General features: G+C 45.4%; 1 protein-coding gene across 2 annotated transcripts in view; it reads right to left on the reverse strand.

Annotated features, from left to right (window-relative positions):
• Positions 1-199, reverse strand: part of PAG1 (phosphoprotein membrane anchor with glycosphingolipid microdomains 1) — a 112,551-nt gene extending 112,352 nt beyond the window's left edge. Inside the window, exon 1 of one of the 2 annotated variants that reach the window (XM_077186727.1) lies at positions 61-199. The gene's annotated coding sequence lies outside the window, so the exon portion shown is untranslated. The remainder of the gene's footprint in view (positions 1-60) is intronic. The other variant, XM_077186751.1, reaches the window with a different exon arrangement.
• Between the last annotated feature and the right edge of the window lie 9,213 nt (positions 200-9,412).

The following is a 9,412-nucleotide window of genomic DNA, read 5'->3' on the forward strand; positions in this document are numbered from 1 at the left end:
CCAGCACCCCCCAAAACACGGACACGGACACCGCAACTTCGCGCACCGCCCCCAACTCACCGGGAGGCGCCGGCCCTGCGGAGCGGAGCGTCCCTGGCTGCCGCCTCCCGCGGAGCGCAGCCCGCAGCGGCGCGGCCAGGGAGCCGAGGGAGGAGAGGCAGCAAGTTGCGGCGCGTCTCTCGTCTCTTCTTCTCTCCTCTCCTTTTCTCTCCCTACCCGCCTCCTCCTCCCCCTCTCTCCCTCCCCCTCCTCCGCCCGGCGGGAGGGTCGGGGGAGGCGGCGGAGGGGCCGGAGCGCGGCCGCGGAGCGCGGCGCGGGCACTGCGCATGTCCCCGCGCCCGGCGGCGGAGCCAGGGAGGCGGCGGCGGCGGCGCCGCGGGCCGGCAGCGAGCGCGGCACGGCACAGCGCGGCACGGCCCTGCGGAGGCTGCGGGGCACGGCACAGCGCGGCACGGCCCTGCGGAGGCTGCGGGGCACGGCACAGCACGGCCCTGCGGAGGCTGCGGGGCACCGCACGGCACGGCCCTGCGGAGGCTGCGGGGCACGGCTGCCGCCGCAGCGCCTCGCTCCGCTGCCCACCTTGCGGCACTGCCGCGGCCCCGGGGGCCTTGGCCGCCCCCGAGCAGCGGGGAGCAGCTGCGGCCGGGCCGGCGCTGCGGCGGAGGATGCTGCGGCCGCCGCCCCTATTGCTGCACGGGGGCTGCGCGGCTGGAGGATGCTCCGGTGGCCGGCCTGGAAAGGAGGAAAAAAGGAGGAATTGAAGCATCCTGGTCTTGGGGTTGTTTTTTTTTTTTTTTTTTTTCCTCGTTAAGCGAGCGTGACTAAAGAGGACAGGTATTTTGGCAAAAGGAACCTCGGTATAGTTACTGGTGGGTTTTTAATGTTGTACCAAGGTCTTTAAGCAAAAGAAATAATCGTATTTTTACATGATGTAGGGAAGCGCAAGGACTGCAAGTGAAAAGCGCTGTAACAGCAAAGGCAGGAAAGGCTGCAAAAGCAAAATACCGAACTGAGATCTCTGGGGATTTTTTTAGGGAAATTGCACAATTACTACGAGTTTCCACCCATATGTAAGGAGTGACTTAACACCCGGTGAGCTCTTTCTTCCTGAGAATAAGTTTAAGCCCCATATGCCATTCTGCAGTAGCAATGCTGTCAGATGCGTTCAAGGTTTGAGTCTAGATCTGCTCTTGGTGTTTTCCAAGCAAGGATTTGCCTTTCCAGGAAAGTGCTGGTTTGTTGCTTGGGGGTTTTTTTGAAATCCAAATACAGCAGTACCGCCAGCATTTTCATTTTCACCTAATCTTTGGCAAGATTACAGCTCAATGTATTATCTCCATGTGTATCTACCCAATGAATCCTCAGAGCTGATCCTTTCCTCATCCCACCTTTCATGATTGCCAGCTGTTGGGTTCCTCTGTTGATTTGTTAACCTTTTTTTTTTTAATTTTTTTTTTAACCTTCTTTGAGCTCTTTATCCAACAACTTCTGTCTGCACTGGGTGACATGATTAGCAGAGTCCAGCCCATCCCATCCCAGTTTGTCCACGTGGCCCCTGCCACAAAATGCATATTATTGTAGCATCTAACCTGTCAGTTCCTGTAATATCCAGCTGATGGTTGCCATTTTACCAGTCTGGTGTTGCCTTTCTTCTCCGTTCCTGACATGCCACTATACTGGCACTGTAGCTGACCTAATGATGTTTTTCTCAGACTTTGTTTTCCCTGGTTTCTTTCACCTGCAGTTCTTGCAGAAGGTTCCCATCAAATCATTTAGTTAGAATCAAGAAGACTTTGTGAAACCCTGTTTCCACATCCCACATGGTGAGTCTGCAATGAACCCAGCTACCCCAGAGAATAACTAACTCTTGCACCTCCAACTGGTTTTGTAGTCAGTGAAGATGTGCACATGTGGAGTTTCAAATCAGTACTTTTGTTCTACCTTTGCATTCCTTCATTCTTGACCAGTGGTTCTCCTGCTCTACTCAAGCCTTGTTGATGTCCTATAAAGAGTGGTAGGCCGTCATGGCCATTTGGTGCCTCTGTAGTGTTTTCAGTTTAAAGTATGAGTTGTGAAATTGTGATTTGTAGGAAATTTTGGAGGCTAACAGTAGGCTGTAGGTCCAAAAAGACTGGAAACAAATGTTCTAGCAGCTACTCCCCTTCAGCTGTATCTTTTGGCACAGTTTGATGTCATCAGCAAAATACAGTTTTCATTGAGTCTTGTACAAGGGGTGCACAAAGCATGCCAGTACACTGAAACCCAGAGGAACTCTCCATCTCTTTAACCCTGCTGTAGACATTCCTGACTCCTCCAGAGAGTTAGTTTATTTGGATTTAATTAGTTGGAAAAAACCTTTCAAAAATCATAAGCTTAATCAAGTCCATATACTTGCTTTTGAGCAAGAGTCACTACATGTGGTATAAAAGTGTATTGCCAAAGCAATCTGGACTCTCACCTTAACCTCTACTCCTGCTAAAATGGAAACAAAGCCAAAGACAGTTCCAAAGGAGAGGGGTAGCTTTTGCTGACCTCTTCCTTTCTTTTCTCCCACCTCTCATCTCCCCTTTGCACTCCAGTTCCAAATACTTTTTGGTTTAATTTATCTGCCTCTGCATTTAGAAGAAGACAATATTGGATGTTTCTCTTTTAAATCTGGGGAAGTGGAGTTTGCTCATTACCTAACCTTTATTTGCAGCCCTACTCAGCAGACAGGCTGGTCAGGGAGGTCAGAAAGGAGAGATGCAGAGAATGAGGGACAGGAGCTTGTGATCTCTTGACAAAAGGGAAGGATCAGGCATGGAATCAAAACAGAGGAGTAGGAGGGGGGTCTAAAGGTGATGGGTAGCTGGTGGAGATAGAGGGATAGGAGCTGCATAGGCAACAGGCAAAGATGAAGTCCTTCAAAAAGGCTGGCAAAAATCAAGCAATCTCAGACATGACTAATTCTGCACTCAACAAGAGTGAAACTCTTCCTTCCTGTCATTTCTGTGACAGGCACTCCCCAAGGCCCCCACTGCTGCTAGAGCTCCATTATCTGAGGCATTGTGCCTCACACCAATGACACACTCTGCCACAAGGAGCTTATAGTTTAGCATGACCCAAAATGCAGCAAAGGAGTGCAACAAAATATTGTACAAGACCAGGAGAGGAAGGACAACTGGAGCCTTGGAAGCCTACATTGCATTTACATTATGTAATGTCACAGTTATATCAGAAGTAAATAACATACAAGTAATGTACACACATAGCAGCAACCCACCCTCCATCTCAGGCCTTTCCACTGTCTTTTTTTCTCCCAGTCAAGAATGAGGAAATCCCAAGCACCCCATTTAGCCTCTTGTCCAAGGGCCTGTTGTTGTTGGTAGTTAGGGTGGAAGGCTAACACAGGCACAGCTGAAGCACAGCATGTGCTGCTAGGGGTCACAGCCTTTGACTTGCAGCATTCTGGGAGAGCAGCAGTCAGGAGTAGCTGGACACGTACAAGCTCTGCTCTGGCTCAGCCTGGAACAGCCCATCTCTGTTCCTTGTTCTGCCCTGCATTGCACTGTCACAGCTCTTTGCAACTGAGCTGGCTACAGAAGTTACTTTTCAGCTGGACCAGTTCCCAGAGAAGGCGTAGAAATTTCTGCCAGCCAGCATGGGAAGAGTGTCAGGGGCAGGCAGGGGGGCAGCAGGGTTTGGAGAAGCTGCTGGAGATGTTCTGCTCCAGAGGCACAGGACTGGCCTTAGCTGTGCTTGTGCAAAGCAGGTTGTTTTACTAAACCGCATTTTCAGATGCCTAAAATGGATTTTGGTATTCAAGCTGGACACCTTAGGTTTCATTTTCCTAGGATGGCAATCACTAAGCCAGCAGTTCACCTCCACCAGAGTGAGGAGACCCTGTTCCCAGACATGCAATCCCATCATCTCTCTTTTGTCAGCCCTGCTACCTGTGAATGAATGAAGCCCTTCAGTCACCAGTGTTGGTCACTAACCAAGCACAAAGTGACCCTGAAAGAAACAGCTGCCTGGTTTTCTGCTGTGTCATTGAGTTGTATCAACTCACAGGCAAATCAAATAAACTCCAGTGCCACCACAGATGAGGGGGCAGGCTCTTTGGCTGGGAAGAAGTTTGAGTTAGAGAAGGAAAAGAAGGAACAAGACTTCCCCCTTATGGCAAGACCAAGCCACTGGATATGCTTAGGTGCTCACAGATGCAGTTGAGAGGTCAATTTACACGTGTTAAACCAGAAATACACAAACTGTAGGAACTGGAAGTGCTGCAGTTTGCTGCAATCCCTCAATTCACTCCTATTTTACGTAAACATGATCCTAGTTCCACATCTCTTATTCATGTAGAAATACTCAATAAAGAAGTTTTAGTAAATACAATTGGAGAAAAATTGGTTCTCAGCCTGCAGGCTTCTGTACTTTGAGGAAACAAGTACCTTTTGAAGATGTATTGAGGTATGTCCCCTAAGTATTATTTGTACATAGTATAAGCAAAACTCATTATAAAGAGAATGCAGCTTCAAACCACACAAGTGTAAATTTCATGTGAGTTCCTAATGCAGAGCAGTACCATGGGTTTAAATCAGCATTTTCAATGTCCCTCACCCCTGCCAGTTGCTGGGATGAAGCGTGCCCTACCTGCCTTAAGACAGGGAAGATGTTCATCCTTGCTAAGCTCCCTCTCACCACACACTGGTAAAAAAGTTCAAATAGACTGATGTGTTTCTTTCCTCATGCCAGGCCTGCATCACTTCTAACTGCTCATCCCTCCAGCATGGGCTTTGTCCTCACCTAACAGAGTGTATTATGACATGGCCTGGAGCTACCCACAAAGATTGCAATTACTCCTCTCTGTATTGTTGGCCTGGTTTTCAAGAGGCCTGGGCAGCCCTACTTCTTCAAGGAGCAGAAGGGCCTAAGGACAGCATCACCTCTGGAAATCAAGCCATTAGGGACAAGAAGGGGATGTGAAGGAAGGCATGGGGGCTTGTGGGAAAGCATTGCTTCCATTCAAGGAGTACATCAGGGAGAAGCTGCCACAGTCAAGGGGAGAGAGTAAATAATCAAATAGAACTTTCTTACAGGCCAAAACATTCCGTGAAAGCCTGGATGGCTGCACACCACATCTCTGAAAGCAATGACAAGTCACATTATGGTTGAGGTGTGTAAAATAGTTCTGTCAAAGCAGTGGCTCCTGGCGTGGCCGATTTGACTGAGTGAGACAGGCGTTGTTAGTGCTGCTGCCTGGTTAGTGCTGAGGCCTTGAGGGCAAGGAAACTGTTCTGGCTGAAGTGTTGGACCAAGGCTTCCTCCAAAGGAGAGAAATGTATCAAATGGATGTGGTATTTTCAGGGATGAAAGATGAATCTGACTCCATGTACTTAGAAGGCTAATTTATTATTTTATGTTACTATATTATATTAAAGAATGCTATACTAAACTACACTAAAGAATAGAGAAAGGATACTTACAGAAGGCTACAAGATAATAATGAAAAACTCATGACTCCTTCCAGAGTCCTGACACAGCTGGACTGTGATTGGTCATTAAGTCAAAACAATTCACATGAAACCAATCAAACAATGACCAGTTGGTGAACAATGTCCAAACCACATTCCAAAGCAGCAAAACACAGGAGAAGCAAATCAGGTAATTATTGTTTTCATTTTTTCTCTGAGGCTTCTCAGCTTCCCAGGAGATGAAATCCCGGCAAAGGGATTTTTCACAAAATATGACAGTGACAAATGAACAAAGCCATTGCTGGTGATGCCACCCCTGGGGGTAGCTCACTTCCCTGCTTTCCAGCAAGGAGGAAGGAGAGAAGTTGCTGTGTCTGCTGAGCAGCACCTGGACCCACGTTCAACCTTAGCAAATCATGCTGCTCCCAGCCTGGGAGCCAGCTGTGGCTTCCATCACCTTGCCAGCCTTGGAGTGCCTTGCCTTGGCTGTGGCTACTGCTCAGCAGCACAGCTGCAGGGCAGCAGAGCAAGGGCTGCAGTACATCTGCCCAGGACTTTTCCACACACAGCTTCCCACTCAGGAATCCTATTGTCATGAGACATTAGATGTTTTAGGCTCATTAATTCTAGTGACACAATCCAGAAATGTATTTTTAGAGGGAATGAGCAGGTGTCCATGGCAGCATTTTAGCTGACACTGCAGCAGAATTGCTATTCAGGAGTATTTAGTTGTTCTTTGTATCTTGATTTGTTGCTGAAAAATATGCCTGTTCTTAATATTTTACCTCTTCTTAGCTTCAGGAATGGCCTGGATGAGACAAAGGGAAACATTTGCACCCTTGAATGGACTTTGATCTATCAGACTTCCACTAGGAAACTGGAGAAGTGGTTTGATTCATCTGTAGTATTGATTGTAGATGATAGCTGGGAAAGAGAATGAAAATAAGAAATTAAAACTACTGACTGTACCACGTTGAGAAAATATTTTGGTTCAGAAAATTACATCAAAATCATGGGGTTTTTTTCCCTACAAGTATTAGAAATATACATAAAAATTATTCAGTCAGAAAATTGGTTGCTAGTGTTAAAAATAATTGCAATCTATATTCACAGTTACAAACTATTTCATTTTTTTCATACCTTAAATAAAATCTTTAAGGCTGCTGTAATATAATCCTCCATCAATATTTTTAAACTGCTAGGCAGAAATGTGTAGGCTCATAGAGCTCATTTTCTAGAAGAAACAATACAGTAAGTGGGTTTGACCCAAAGCCATCTGAATGTAATTACTAGGATGGCAGACTGGTTTCTAATGACAGTCACAAGCATCATGCTTGAATCTACAAATTATTTAGTTTGTCTGAGCTCCCACTCTTTGTATATGTACCTATAAATTTTAGTTTGCTGCAGCAAAGTTCAGGACATTCTGCTGGCCTTGGGAAATTAAGGACTGATTTCCCATTGCTAAATATGAACAAAGATGCTGCTGTATAGAGGCTGAAGTGATCTTTAAAAACATACAAAAAACCCTGTCAAGCAATTCACTACCACAGAGGAGCCTATTACAAATATGTGGTCTGACCACAGGGCAGGTATTTGGAAGCAAATCAAAACTGAGTAGAAAAAAAGATTTTTCAAACTCACTAATACTCATTTCAATTAATAGCCCACCTGCTAAGTGTAACAAACCTGAACATATTGTGATCATTAATGCTCTAATTAGCCTTTTGTCAAAAAAAAAAACCCAAAACCAAGCTTGAAACATTGTTGAAAGACAAATCAATGCCAGTGCTACTCTCACATACTGAGGTAAAAAGTTGATTCTTGCAAAGGCCAGAACAGATTCCTTGTCTTTAGGCTAAGAATGATTAATTATTACTCACAAAGACACCAGAAAATTATGGAGAGCAGGAAGGAGTGCTGAGGTCTCAGTCCAGAGCAAGAGCTGTGGTGGTGCATGAAGAGATTTACATTTCTCATGGAGAATACTGCCCTGCTCTGAGACCAGAAATGAGGAGAAATGCAATCCCTTCCCACCCCAAATAGGAAAGGGCAGGGTCTGTCTAAGTGGTTCAAGGTCTGGGCAAGTAAGGGCTCAGGTCCTGGCGGGGGAAGAGGCGTTAGTGAAAGGAGCTCAGGCAAATGCTCCCTTTGAATGACAAATGCTTCACCACCGTGACTTCTTTTCACGGCTGACTGCATTTAGGAAGAGGTTTGAGGGATTGCAGCCCGAAGCAGTTGACCTCTCCCACCTCTCTTTCCAGGAAGCTGGAGGTCAGATTAGAGGTTCTGAGTTCCATGGCAGCTAAACAGCAGGGCTGGGGTGGGTCCCATGGCTTGTACCTGACAGGGAGCACCATCCAAAGGGCTGCAGGAGGGGCAGTGGCCACAGGGCCAGCAGCTCATGGAGAGCAGCTGCAGCCACAGGGAACTGGGCTGAGCCAGGCTTGCTCCACGACTGTGATACCACGGAGTCCAGCTCCATGCTGTCTTTCTACCTTTGAAGTCTGAAACAGTTTGGGTTTTTTTTTTTTTCTTTCGGACTTCTCAAATGGCATTGAATTGTCAAGCAATCAGAAGTAAAGCCTGGAAGACCTGAAAAAAATTAATAAATTTTTTGAACATCAAGAATGATTTTTATGGTATGTATATCTCCTGTCTCTGTTGATGTCCTACAAATAAGAAAAATATATTTTAAAAAATAACCTTGAAGTTAATTTTTAATACAAGAACCATAATTAATTAAAACTGCAGAAATTAATTTTGGACTAAATGCATACCTCAGGTACTCCAAGACAGGGATGTATTTAAAATGACAAGCAAACAAAATCCATTACATAGACAGAATAAAATTGAAATGAGTCCTTATTTGAAATACAAAAATGCAATATATATCTTATGTTAAAATAAGTTAGATAAATTATTTTTCTACTTTCTTTTCCCACCTTTCTAAATCTTGTGGAAGGACATATGCCTCAGGCAAACTCTGGATTTATTTCCTTTTTGATAAAAGGGTCTTTCTGTCTTGAAGGCTATCTGGTCAGTAATATAGCTAAAGCTAAACAGGAGGAGGAGTAAAGCTTTTGATTTAGTACAGTGTTAATATTAGGAAAGATATTTAATCTCAATTTTCTGAAGTGTCTTTACTGTCAGATATTACCCTATACCAGTATGCAACATTCACTCTTAAAAATGTCTGCTACCCTCTTTTTGGTGGTGTTTTTTTTTTCTTCTTTTTGTAACAAGGTAAATAAAAAACAGTAAGCCAAGTTATTTTCTTGGTTAATATTATCTCACTTCCAAGGGACCTGTTAGAGGGGGATCAGTTGTCCTGTGTTGGCTGGAACAATCCTGGTGTGCAACCCCTTTTTTTGACATCTTCAGGCACTGTTTTCTTTCAGACTGCTTAGCCTGCTCCTGCCTTTGCCACCCCTACTGCTCCGTGGGGTACCCTCTGGGATACTTTTTGGGGGCTGTTGTCTGGGTGTTTCAACTACAGTAAAATCTGGTTTCCCCATCTCTAACTACAAGGTAGAGTAACAAGAAAAACATAGAGAAACTCCTATAACCCTGTAATCCAGTTGCCATATACAGTGGTTGTTCCCCTCTGTCTTTTCTGCTTAACACCTCTCCTACACCAGCAGATCAATTTCCATGCAGCAATAGTGTGGACATGGCCTGGAAACAATGGAAGAGGGGCAGAGGGAGACAAAATTTTCCTTCTTCCACCTAGCCAGTGGTCTTATCCACAGCAATGGGGACACAGCAACAGAGGCTTTCCCTCTAGTTGCAGCAAGCCTCAGCAGTGCTGAAACAACTCTGCTCCCTTATTTGGTGCTGTGCTGGTGCCACCACTTTTTGAATTAGCATAGCATTTATATCAATGAGCCCAAATAATAATTTTTAAAATTGGGATTATTTTATTGTCCTCAATTCCTCAAACTGGTGACCAGATCTTA

This window comes from Agelaius phoeniceus, chromosome 1 (assembly GCF_051311805.1).
Source record: "Agelaius phoeniceus isolate bAgePho1 chromosome 1, bAgePho1.hap1, whole genome shotgun sequence".
Taxonomy (NCBI): Eukaryota; Metazoa; Chordata; class Aves; order Passeriformes; family Icteridae; genus Agelaius; species Agelaius phoeniceus.